Genomic DNA, 12,012 nt, shown 5'->3' on the forward strand with positions numbered 1-12,012 from the left:
AGGCACATTGTCCTTTAAGTGGGAGGTTGTGGGGTTAAAGGTCACTGTGCCTTAACCCCAGTTATATACAATACTCAAACACATATATAAATGAATGAAAAAGAAGATTAGGGTGGTTCTGCACCCACCAAAAGTTGTGTGGCTCTCTGTCTCTCTCTCTCCTTCTTCCATTCTTGCTTCCGTTGAGAGCACTCTCAGTGTTTAGATAAACATACCCCAATACATGATTTCCAGCCACACCCTCATCTAACATAATCACAATTTCATGCCTCTCCATGCTCTTATAAAAGGGCTAGATAACAAAAGAATGTGCCCAGTAGATAATCTCAAATGGACAGCAAAGACTATTGTAAAGAAAAAATGAGGACAAAAATAGTGCAAAGTCCTCATGAGCATGTTTAAAATGAAGGATGAAATGGACACAAAAACCTGGTGCAAAGTAAGGAAGAATCAAAGCTACTTCAATCCAACAACCTCCTTCTAAAGCTTAAAATTGCTCTAGGCCAGCATCTACAACAAAATACAACAACTATGTTCAAAAGCCTTTTTGAAATAATAATATTTTGGTAGATAATAATTTTAAGGAAGGCATGGCAGATACTAATGATATTTTGGCAGATAAAGTTCTTTCTATTTTCATAAAAATGATATGGGATTTTGATCTTAATGATCATACCTCATCCTTAAAGAAAACTCACATGCATTGTAATAGAAAAGAAAAAGATACACACCTCAATGATGCAATACTCGGGCTGTGGACACTGCATAGGATGATCGTGCCATTAGGGGAGAATTGGGTCTTCAAAGGGCCCCCAATTAGTGTTTCCTAATTTCAAAGGATTAGTGAGGTATTTGAGGTGTACCAATGGGAGTGCTCCTTTTTCTGGGGCAATGCCATGTTGAGGAGGAGGGTGGGCAAACCTGTAAACAACCCCTATTGGCTACTCCTCTTACACGGGGACCACTCAAACCATCCCCCCCCCCTCAACCCATGCTTGACCTTTCTGCCATATGCACCTCCCCCCAACAAACCTACAAGTCATTCAAGAGGCGGTGGGCCCTTCTAGGTGAAATTTTCCCCCCTCTCAGCTTGTTACAGGCCTACCCCCTCCTCTTCTCTAGTCCAGCTCCATTCTCCCTCCATTTTTCAAATGTGGGAATGCATTTGGCATCTCTCTGCCCCCTCCTGCTCTGGTCCACTATGTTTCTCCCTCTCTAGCACCTCCTATAGCAGCTGCTCATTCTCTCTCCACTCCTAGCTATAGCAGCAGCTCATCCCCCTCTGCTGTTTCTTCCTCCATTCCTAGCTACAGTACCTCCTGTAGTGGCTGCTCATCCCCCTCTGCTCTTTCTCCCTCCATTCCTAGCTACAACACCTCCTGGAATAGCTGCTCATCCCCCTCTACTCTTTCTCCCTCCATTCCTAGCTACAACACCTCTTGGAGCTTCTCTTAAGCTTCAGTTGCACCCTCTATACCTTCTCCCTCTCTCTCCCTCTATTGACAATACCATCGCATTTTGTAAGTCTGCATTTTGTGTAAGATTTTGAAGTGTAATGAGTCAGCTTGAAATTGTATTTTGAAATAGAACCAGTGTAATGAGATTGTATTTTGAAATAGCACTTGTGCATAGCAGATGTATTTCCTTCAGACTTTGAGGAGTAGGAACTAGTCGAGTGCTTCTTAGGTAAGTCTACTACCATTCATGAGATTTGAAGTACTTGTTCAATCAAGAACCCAGGTTTGTGAAGCGTTTAGATCGCTTTCGAGCCCATCTCACACCCCTAGGGTTTAGGGAGGTGGACACTGATGACCTCCTAGCATGTGGAGTCATCGGAAACACAGGAAATAGGTTCCTATCCTGGGAAATGACCTTCATTTTCCTTCTCCAGGAGGGACAAATGGAAGAGGAGGCCTAGACCTCAAGCCCTGACCCTACCCCTGCCCTTTTGATCCTCTTATTTCTATAGATGAGCCCAACATCTACAATGAAGAGCCCATATATGAAGAAGCTGAGGAGCAGGAAGCTGCATTGGCCCTGGAAGTGCTCCAGCGACCTCCTGAACCCCATTCTACTTCTCAAATTCCATCCACCTTGAGCACCACCTCTGTTGACCCCACAACAATGATATGGTTTCTTGCTCCCCTTCTTGTTGATGGAGAACAATACCTCTTTCTCCATTAGATAGAGGTTATGTTTGGTCTCCGAGAGGATGAAGCTCTTGGTATCCTGTATGATACAAGATGGACACGACTATGCAAGAACCTAGGTTTTTGGGAGCAGATGATTCAATAGAAGAGGTTCTTGCTTTAACACTGGCCCAAATCAAAGATGCCGAGACATCAATTTACTTTGACCTACCTAATGTTCCAAAAGAAGCCTCCACATCTCACTCCAAATAGCAGAAGGCCTCTGGATCCATCCTCATTGACAAAGAGGAAGGGATTGAGCATGATGAATCCATAGTGGTAAGAAATTATGAGCTTTGAATTTCTTCTCTCTTGGTATACTTTTGCTTTAATGGAATTCTAATGTAATGTCGGACTATTGTAGGAGGCATTTGAGGTCGACCTATTCTCATCTCGGCAATGCCTTGTTCGCAGTAGCTTCAGCCAAGATCACTCACTGGCACATTACCTTGGCCAAGCAAAAGGGCGCTTTGTGGTTATCCACAAAAAGTTTTCTCCACATGGCACTGATGACCTCCTGAAGTGCAAGGCCTTGTCAAGAGTGATTGGTCATGCTGACATCAATCGCAATGTTGACAAGGTCATTTTGGTGAACCGCATGGCTGCCCTCAATGGCTTTGGAACCAATTTTCAAGGTATGGCATTGACGGTAGCAGCCATGTCCCTGGCTAGCAACGATAATAGCAATGACTCTCTATCGACTAGGTTTAGAGCTAGGAGTGTATTTGGGAATTCAAAGCCCAATGTTCTTAGTGTTTTAGAGAAGAGAGAAAGGCTCTGAAGCCTTATTGTATAGAAATTTTATTTTATATGAATACAACTATACTTTTTATATACAGTGTCCCATTTTGTGTTCTTTTACAAAATTTATTTTATATTGTCATTGTATTTTGTAACTTTAATTGTTGTTGGCATTAATATTTTCATTCACTATTCTTTCAAAAGCATGCGATCAGTAAATATTTGCGCTATAATGGTCATTTCTAAGCAATCCAGTAAGAATCTCACCGCACGGTAGAAGGCAAATGTGTTTCGCATCGCGCGAGGAGCCCAAAAATGGCAAAACTCGCTATGGCGAGTATGGGGCCTATTTGACTTGGTCAAATAGGCCCCATATGCGCCATAGCGCCAAGTCAAGCAGGCCCCATATGCGTCATAGTGGGTTTTGCCATTTTTGGGCTCCTCGTACGATGCCGAACACATTTGCCTTCTGTTGTGCGGTGAAAAAACATCATTTGACCACTCAAAATTCACACTGAACTTGCATAAACTTATGGAAAGCATCACATAACATGTATAATAAGGTGGGAACACTAATAGAACATAAAAATATATTTTATTCATTGGCCTCAAAGGGCAGAGATTTAGAAAATGATTCAAGTTACACCTAATGAACCTAAACAACATCTAGGGCCTAAGGGAGGGATCGAAGTGGATGCGCTTGGTGAGTGCAAGGTCCTTGTCCATCACTGTTACTCTTTTGGCATGGATAGCACATAATTTCGCGTCTTCAAAAAGACCTACTGTCATCTGTTCTATTGCCTCCCGAATTGCTCCCATAGTGCCTAAAGTGAAACACACATCACTCTTGTAATGCTATGCTATTTCACGTACAACACGCTGGAAGGGTGCACGGGCAATGAGATTGTCCACAGTGGTTTGGAACTTGCAGATCGCCTGAAGTGCCTTCACTCCTGATTTTTTGCGCCTCCTAATCTTTGGGGGACCCTGCACTGGCCTTTGGACATGGCTCCATGGTCGCTTTCCGCTTTGAACTTCTTTCACCTCTCCTCCCTTGCAATGACCTCTTCAGACTCCTCTTGCTATGTCTGCTGGGTCATTCGAGGTGGCCTCTCACGCCTAGGGGTCTGCTTTGTCCGTGGTCTCTTTTCCTTTTCACGAGGTTGTGAGACAGTAGGCTGAGGCTCTTGCTCATCTCATACTAGAGGCTCCTCATATCTGATCATCTCGAGGCATAGAGGGTTGATGGTGCTCTTCCATGCGGTCTGCTTGGTTGGAGGATTGGGGCCAAGTTTCATTATATCTGTGATCCCGCCAAATACTTCCTCTTGTTGTGGCCCCTGTAATCTCTCCATCTCCTCTCTTTGCCTTTCTTGCTCCCCTTGTTGGTCTAGATGCTCCAGCCAGGACCCCACGGAGGAGGGAGGGGCAGTTGATCAGGATTGACTGGACTATTTCGCCCCTCTCAGGACTTCCACGATTAATTGTGTGGAAGGACTGAGAGGACCCCTCATCGTGCTTGGATCCTTCATCGTGCTAGGATTCCTCATGGTGCTAAGATCCATGGGATCCCCCATGAGAGTTGGATGGTGGGGACTTGCGTTGCTTGGACTCGTGATGATGAGAACCGCCTTCAGATCCTTGGTGATCATTGCCCTCTTGGCCACTGGGGCTTGCAGTGTGTTCGGAGGCCATGGCATTGTGAGGAGGACAACGGGTAGCGTCTAAACGGCATCTAGTGGGTCTAGCAGTTTGTTTAACTCGTGCCATAGAAATGAGGGATTTTAGGGTTTTGAAGTGCTTTATATAGTCTTTTTTAAAGCACTTTAGGGTTTTTCTTTTAAATTAGGGTTTTTTGAGTGCACCTCCTCCCCCCCAGTCTTTTGTCACCAGTTCAGTAATGCTTAATCTTCACTACCCTCCCTGCCAACCCACTCACCCCTCCACCCTGCCATGTCGCACATGCAATTCTGTAATTTCCAAACAAATTTATAAATTTTGGAATCTATAATTGACTCAAAATAGTGTTAAGTTTATTCATCAAACATTTTACATTTGGGGCTCTCTTAGGACCCAACGCCTCCTGTCTGACTCTACATTGCAACCAAAGCACAACCCCTTGGCTCCCCATTGAGGACTTCCAAGCAACACATCTCCTTGTCTTCTTGACATGTTGAATCGCTTTTGCAAGACTTGAGACCTTTACCTTATTGCGCTTGAGAGTCGTGGCCTCTAGACATCTATAAAACCAATCGAACATTTCGTGTAGTGCATTGCTTCATGCGATACCACCCCCATGCCTTGTATTCTTGAAGTATGTTACCTTTGCTCTGTAGTGTGATTTCTCCATTCCTTGAGTATTCCAAATGGACAGAGGGCTCCATTGCTCCACAAACCATGGTGCATGTGCGTAAAGAATATGCTGTAAAGAAAAACATTGTATTAGAAACATAAACTGACTCAAGTTAAAAGCACAAAATTTCAACCTAAGGAGGATTACCATGTAATGTGTAATATGTGACTCCCCCCATGCTTCTACCATCAATGATATGAATTCTCCCAATGCTGTCCTAAATCTCTCATAATAAAGCTCATTTGTTTAACCTTGTCTAAGCAACTTTATAAATGCATCAAGCTTTGTCCACAGCTTTTCTCTCAAAGTAGCAATTCGCGAATGTGAAGCTTCATTTGTGGTGCACTCACACAAATCTTTCCAATACTCCCAACCTAGGGTGCTTTGAGCCAATGTATGTTTTTCTTTATCAGCATTGTGGTTGGACAAGAACCTCCTTGCCTTTCCTCCACCCATGGATGCTTTAGCGGGAAGATTTTGTGTCTTTCCTGATTGTTTCTTGTCCTGATCAAGCTTCACATTGCCCCCGTGAAGTCCCATTAGTGAGAGTAGTTCTTCAGCTTTTGCAATGCATTGTGCAGATACTTGCTGTGGCCTCAAATTCCAAGCATAAACTAGATGGAGATAGAGTAACTTATCAAGTATACGTAGTTCAGCATGCAAAGTACCCGCTCGAATAGAATTGGTAGAATGGGGTCCCACTTAGGATCCTTTTTCTGACAATAAGGGGTTGCAATTCGGTTGCAAGAAAGGATGCCTTTTTCCCACTGTAGGCTTCCCTTTTGCATCTTCTGAGAGTGGGTGCAATACTAGCATGTCCATTTTGCATTTGCACCTGTATCACAACCATACAAGCACTTAAGGGTCTTCAAATCACCAGCTAGATGACATTCAACTTGAAACGTTCCATGCTCATCCACAATTAATGTTTGCCCTACCTCTTGTCTTTGAATAATCGACGGGATGCTGGTTCTCTCCAAAACCCACTCCAATATCTCGTGGCACTCCTTTGGGGTCTCAAAGGCTGCAAGCCACCATATGTCCTTCTCCGATTGGACTGAGAAACCCTCCTCAACTTCCTCATCCCCTTGAGCAAAACGCAAGGCGTTGTTCACAACACAAATTCTTAGCCTCTCTAGCTTCTCGGGGGGGGGGCACTCATCATATGTAATTCTATCACGTGAGTTCAACAAAAGGATATTTTTTATTTCTAAAATTTACTGAAATAAATATACATAAGGGACTATTTTAAAATTATAGATTTGTATAGAAAAGGGGTACATTTTATTAATAAAAAATTTTATAGATAAGGGATTTTAAATATAGGCCTTGAACGCACGTGATATAGAGGGTTTGTACATAGTGACCCCCCTGAGTCTAGCTTGTGCTCTTTTACCAACTGAGCTTCATCCATTTTTATAACAAATAATAGCTTGCCATCTGTATAATGAAAGAGAAATTCAGTAAGGATATAGAAATCATAAGAAATAAAGTTGAATGTGAAGAGGGAATTTCTCTTACCTTCTTCTTTCATCCCATAGAATTTGACCATGGCTCTCTGCAAATTCTCTACATCCACGTAAACATTATTGAAAGCATTCATCTCAAACATTTGGATGCTAGATTTCTTTTTACTCTTCCAAGTCATTGTGCCACTTACATAATGGTATCCTCTAAGCTTTTCTCTAGCACATTGGTAACTTGTTTCTTCATGTGCAAGCCTTACAGACCATGGTGTTGGCAATGGCATTGTAGATATCTTATACTTTTCCTCCATAGTAGACTTGAAAATTTTAAAAATAGAGTTGTAAGCTTCATGACTTACACCAGTAGCATCACAAGCTCCAAGCACCTCCTTTGGTTGGATGAGGCCCTTGAAATCCTTCATTGCCTCTCTAGCGACTTGTTTACATAGCCCTTTTTGTCTAGGGTCCTTCAACACTTCCATATCACTTGGCTTTATTAAACTTCTTAAAACATATGAAGGATCACTATCATCCATTTCCATTGTTCCCATCACATCCTCCATGAAATTCCTAAAGTAGAGTACAAATGAGTCTTAGTGGAAAGAATGCAATACCACAAATTGTTTGGGGTATGAAATTTCATTAAAAATTTGGGGAACTAACCTTGCAGCCCGTATTCTCCTCTTTTGGGCACCACTATTGGTTAACAATGCATCCATAGATTGCAATTGTCTTTTCCTCTCCTTCAGTCCTAAAAGTGTTCCCTTCAACTTTTGTACTCATTCTATCGACTTCTCTCGTTCCTTCTCCACAGCACGTTGAACTTGGCCATAGATAGACCTTTCCAAATCTTGTTTTCTTTCAGCAAGCTTCTCGATTGATTCTTCCAATTTATGTCGCTCCAAGTCCTGTGCATGTGCTTTGTCACTGAGTTCTTTGTAACTTTGCAATTGGAGATCCTGCATACTATTATGCATTGCCACAATAGTAATATTTCCCAAATGTGCAAGTTCTTCTACTTGGCTCTCTGCACCTCGCTTGCTTGCATAGCCAATGTCTGAGAATGGTTCAATCGATTGCAATAACCGAGAAATCCATCATGTCCCTTGCCAAAAAACCAAACAATATCATGCACTGTATGAAAAGGAGGACTCTTTTGGGTGGCAGGCTCTAAAGGATACAAGTTTCCATCCACCCAAAGGTCAAGATGCTTTTTCCCTTACAATCGAAGACTGTGGAGCACACTTTGAGGAGTTCAACTATATCCCAAAGAACGTGTGCTTGCATATTCTGACTCTAGTTGTAGGTTCACATGGTACTTGTTGGATATGTCCTCGAATAGTGCCATGACTATTTAAAGAGAGGTATTAGTGATGCAGGATAAAATGTAGGGGAGAGCTGGCAAAGATGGAGCAATGAGAGGAGAGTAGCAAGGAAGAAGGAGGAGGAGAAGCAAATGAGGGCAAGAGGAAGAGGAGGAGAAGAGTAGGGCGACAGGTGTAGAAGGGAGGGAAGGAGCTGCTGTAGAAGGAGGAGGAGGGGAGAGATGCTACAAGAGGGAGGAGGAGGGGAGAGATTCTACAGGAGGGAGGAGTAGAGGAGAGGGATCCTGGGCAGCTGGAGAAGGAGGGGAGAGGAAGGAGGGAGGAGGAGCCAGAAGGAGGAGGAGGGGAGAGGGAGGAGGGAGGAGGAGGAGCAAGATAGAGGAGGGGAGAGGAGGAGGGAGGGGGAGAGGGAGAGGGAGGAGGAGGGAGGGAGGGAGTGAGAGAGAGAGGGAGGGAGGGAGATTTGAAATTTGAAATTCAAATTTCAAAAAGTGGCCCCCTCCCCTCATTGATGGTGGGAGAGGTGGGCTCAAATGTGGGCTTAACCCACCTAGGTTGGGCTAGTTAGGCCTCTTTGGGACCCTCCAAGCCCCTTGCATTAGCCCACTAAGCATTCCCTAATCCATTCCTTATGAGGCCCTTTTGAGACCCCAATTCTCCCCTAATGTTTGCTGTAAAAACTCTTCTCCTCGCTCTACTCTGTGATTGACAAGCGAAGTCAGTATCTCTTTCACACTTCCAAATTCCTCCTTAGCTTTTTGTAGTGGACAAGGATGTTTCACAAGCAAGGGTAGGAAGCACTACAAGGCATAGGCCATTTTCTTATGGAAATACTGACTTTTTTACACTTTTTTTACGAGTGCAAAGGTCGGTACTTATGTCACTATTAGCATCGAAAAAGAATGGTCACTATGTAAGTGTCGTTATATAGTGACACTAGTAAACATCACTATATAGTGACACTGGTAAACGTTGCTATATAGTAACACTGGTAAACATCGCTATATAGCACCACCAGTAAATGTCGCTATATAGCGACGATTAACAGAAGCTTAAAAAAACATTAGTGGGGCTAAATAGGGCCATAGCAAGCCCTATTTTGCCCCACTAATTTTTTTTTAAATAATTACAAAAGAATGTTGTTTGTTACGAAATTTTGGTCCTTGTGAAAGAGGTGATACAAAATCGCTCAAACGAGCTGGGCAACAGAAGCATATACATGCAAAGATATACAACATTATTTGTTTACAAAATTACCCTTTCGAAAAGGGTGATACAAAATCGCTCAAACGAGCCTGGTATATGTTTATGCAAATGGTAGAGTTTTGGATGATGTTAAGGAAGAGTAATGATGGAGATCTAACCAAGTGCATACACTGTGATCTCCTAGGCCCATTGCATGATCCTACCATCATTGGACAAGTGCCTCACGGCCAAAGCAAGCTCTAGCGATGATGAGGATGAGGAGACTTTGTGATGTATAGAAATGCATAGGCTTGAAATACTATTGACATTGTTGATTGTGGTTACATTATGACTCATTAAAAATTGTGCCATTTAAGTTTTGTTGATTGATGTCATGTCATTCGAAGTTATGTTAAAGCATTTAGATGGTATTACAAATGTTTTATTTCCATGTTCAAACTTGGAAAGTATTATCCAATTTCTTGCAACCTGTATGTACTTGTGTAAGTGATGCTAGCTACTACTACACTAGTGTGTGTGAAATAAGAACATCTGTCAATAGAGCATGATGTTGTGAATGATCATGATGCAGATAGATGCTTACTCAGAAGAGAAGAGCGTGGAAAAAGGCAATTTTTCATCCCACACCTATTTTAATAGGTAAATTATCATGTTCATAGTCATCCAACTATGTTGGGAGGGGGCAAGATAGTGGATGATTTCTCTCTCTTAAGGTCTAGCAAGCTTTCATGGAGTACTCACATGTTGGAAGTTAGGACTAAAATGCTAAAACAAGTTCAAAAGATTTTGATGATTATGAAAGTGCATCCTCATTGTTTTAATCATGTTCTTTTGTAGTACAAAAAGTATAGTGCATTGTGGTCACATGGGAAGCCATTTTGTATGGAACGCATCGATTCAAAGAGAGTCACATATGATTGTGGAGTCATAGCTAACTTTGTACAATATAGCCGAGCAAGTGCTTCTGATACCAATCTTCTCTTCTTGCAGCTAGATTATTGTGGGACCATCCGTGACATCTATGAACTTGATTTTAAAAGATTTAGTCTTTTCATTCTTGATTTCAAATGGTTTAGAACTATCTACAATGGTCCCAATGCTACAATCAAGAGAGACAAATGTGGTTTCTTTGCCATTGACTCCAGCAGACCCTAGACCAATGAAAGTGATTCCTTTGTGCTTCCAGAGCATTGTGAACAGGTACACATTAACGAATTAATTAAAAGCTAATGTCTTCATTTTCAAACAAATGTTGGTAGATTCTCAAATATATATATTTATTTATTTATACTTGAGCATAAATGAATACAATTACACGAACCTGATTTGTACTCTTCAAACATAGTGATCTTTCATCTGCATCATTTGGATCCAAGATGGTGGTACGTGATCCAAGTTGCTCGTTGAAGAAAACATATTTTTGAAGATAGGGGTGTGGATATGGAGATGCCAGCAGAAGATCCAAATAACGATGCCAATGGATCTAGGGAAGAGGGTGAATATGATGATGTGGGCCACATAGAAGGTGGCACTAATGATGTTGTAATGGAGAAAGATGGAGATCATGACTTTGGGGAAGAAGAGGGACAACTAGCCTGCCCGGTGAGCTAGAGGATCAAGTCTTAGGTAGAGATACAATAGGGGATGATGATGTAGGTGATCAATTGTATGTAAACCTTGAGAGAGACATATTTGGCATGCAAGAATTGGCTCAAGATGAAGCCATCGATGTAAATGCTACTAATTCATAGTTTGACATCGATGAGACTTCTTATGTATAATTTGGCCCTCACATTTTTATAGTGACATTTTGTACATTAATTTGTATGTCAATTAAGTTCACTATCAATATATGAGTGTTTTGATCTCAAATTTGGTATGCATACTCTTATATTTTTTATCTTTCAAATGACCAAACTTGTGGTCCAAAATTATTCGGTATGGAAAATGGTACCCAAGCGTCAGTGAAAGAATTGCTAAAAGCATTGGTGCAAGGGTGTTATTAGTCGACATGGTAGTTGGTATATGTGTCAGTATAGCCATCGGTATATATCGACAACATAGACATTAGGAAAAAAGGGAGCTCAAGCCAAATGAAAAATAGCTTTCAACCAATGGCCATAGAGCCAACGTAACATGGGAAAATTATAAAAATTTTGATTTCTATCTAGATTGTCAGAGCAAGAAAGAATATTTTATTAATGTACAACTATAAAAAACAATTAAAGAATTTGCTCGAGCTACTGACACAATTCTACTACCTGTAGCCTTCAAGAGTTTGTCATATCTCCATCTCACCATCTTTAAAGTGGTGATATCTTTTGCCATGATTGTCACCCTATGGCTATGGGGTGCAAGAAGAAATGTATCCTAGAAAATATCTATGAAAAAGTCCTTAGTAGCTACCTCCAATGCCCAAATAGCTATTCTTTACCACCGGGGTCCAAGGCCTATCCAAGGCCCACAAAGTTCATATCATCACAAACTTCCCTAACAAGACTTTGAAAAGGAGCCTTGTGAAAGCACAGTCCCATGGCTTTTTGGGCCCTTCTTATCTCCATTAAAGTATTGACCTTCTGTGTAAATCTTCTTGGTTTTGCTTGTTGGAGAAGATGCATTGGCTTTCCTTTTCTTGGATGTGATTCTCGTCCTCTACATGTTGCCAATTTTGCTATCGGGAGACCCCATCTTTTTGGGAGTAGCCTTCGTCCTTGCCATTGCAATTTATGCTA

General features: G+C 41.8%; 1 long non-coding RNA gene across 1 annotated transcript; it reads right to left on the reverse strand.

The window, feature by feature from the left end:
* Window positions 1-244: 244 nt before the first annotated feature.
* On the reverse strand, window positions 245-779 carry LOC147885480 (uncharacterized). The gene is made up of 3 exons (XR_015543385.1): window positions 732-779; window positions 475-510; window positions 245-344 (listed from the first exon to the last, which is right to left on the reverse strand). It is a non-coding gene; the product is annotated as an uncharacterized LOC147885480 (long non-coding RNA).
* Between the last annotated feature and the right edge of the window lie 11,233 nt (window positions 780-12,012).

The sequence above is a fragment of the Dipteris shenzhenensis genome, chromosome 25 (genome assembly GCF_047967505.1).
Source record: "Dipteris shenzhenensis isolate YYH24624 ecotype China chromosome 25, Dip_SZ_1.0, whole genome shotgun sequence".
In the NCBI taxonomy this organism is placed as follows: Eukaryota; Viridiplantae; Streptophyta; class Polypodiopsida; order Gleicheniales; family Dipteridaceae; genus Dipteris; species Dipteris shenzhenensis.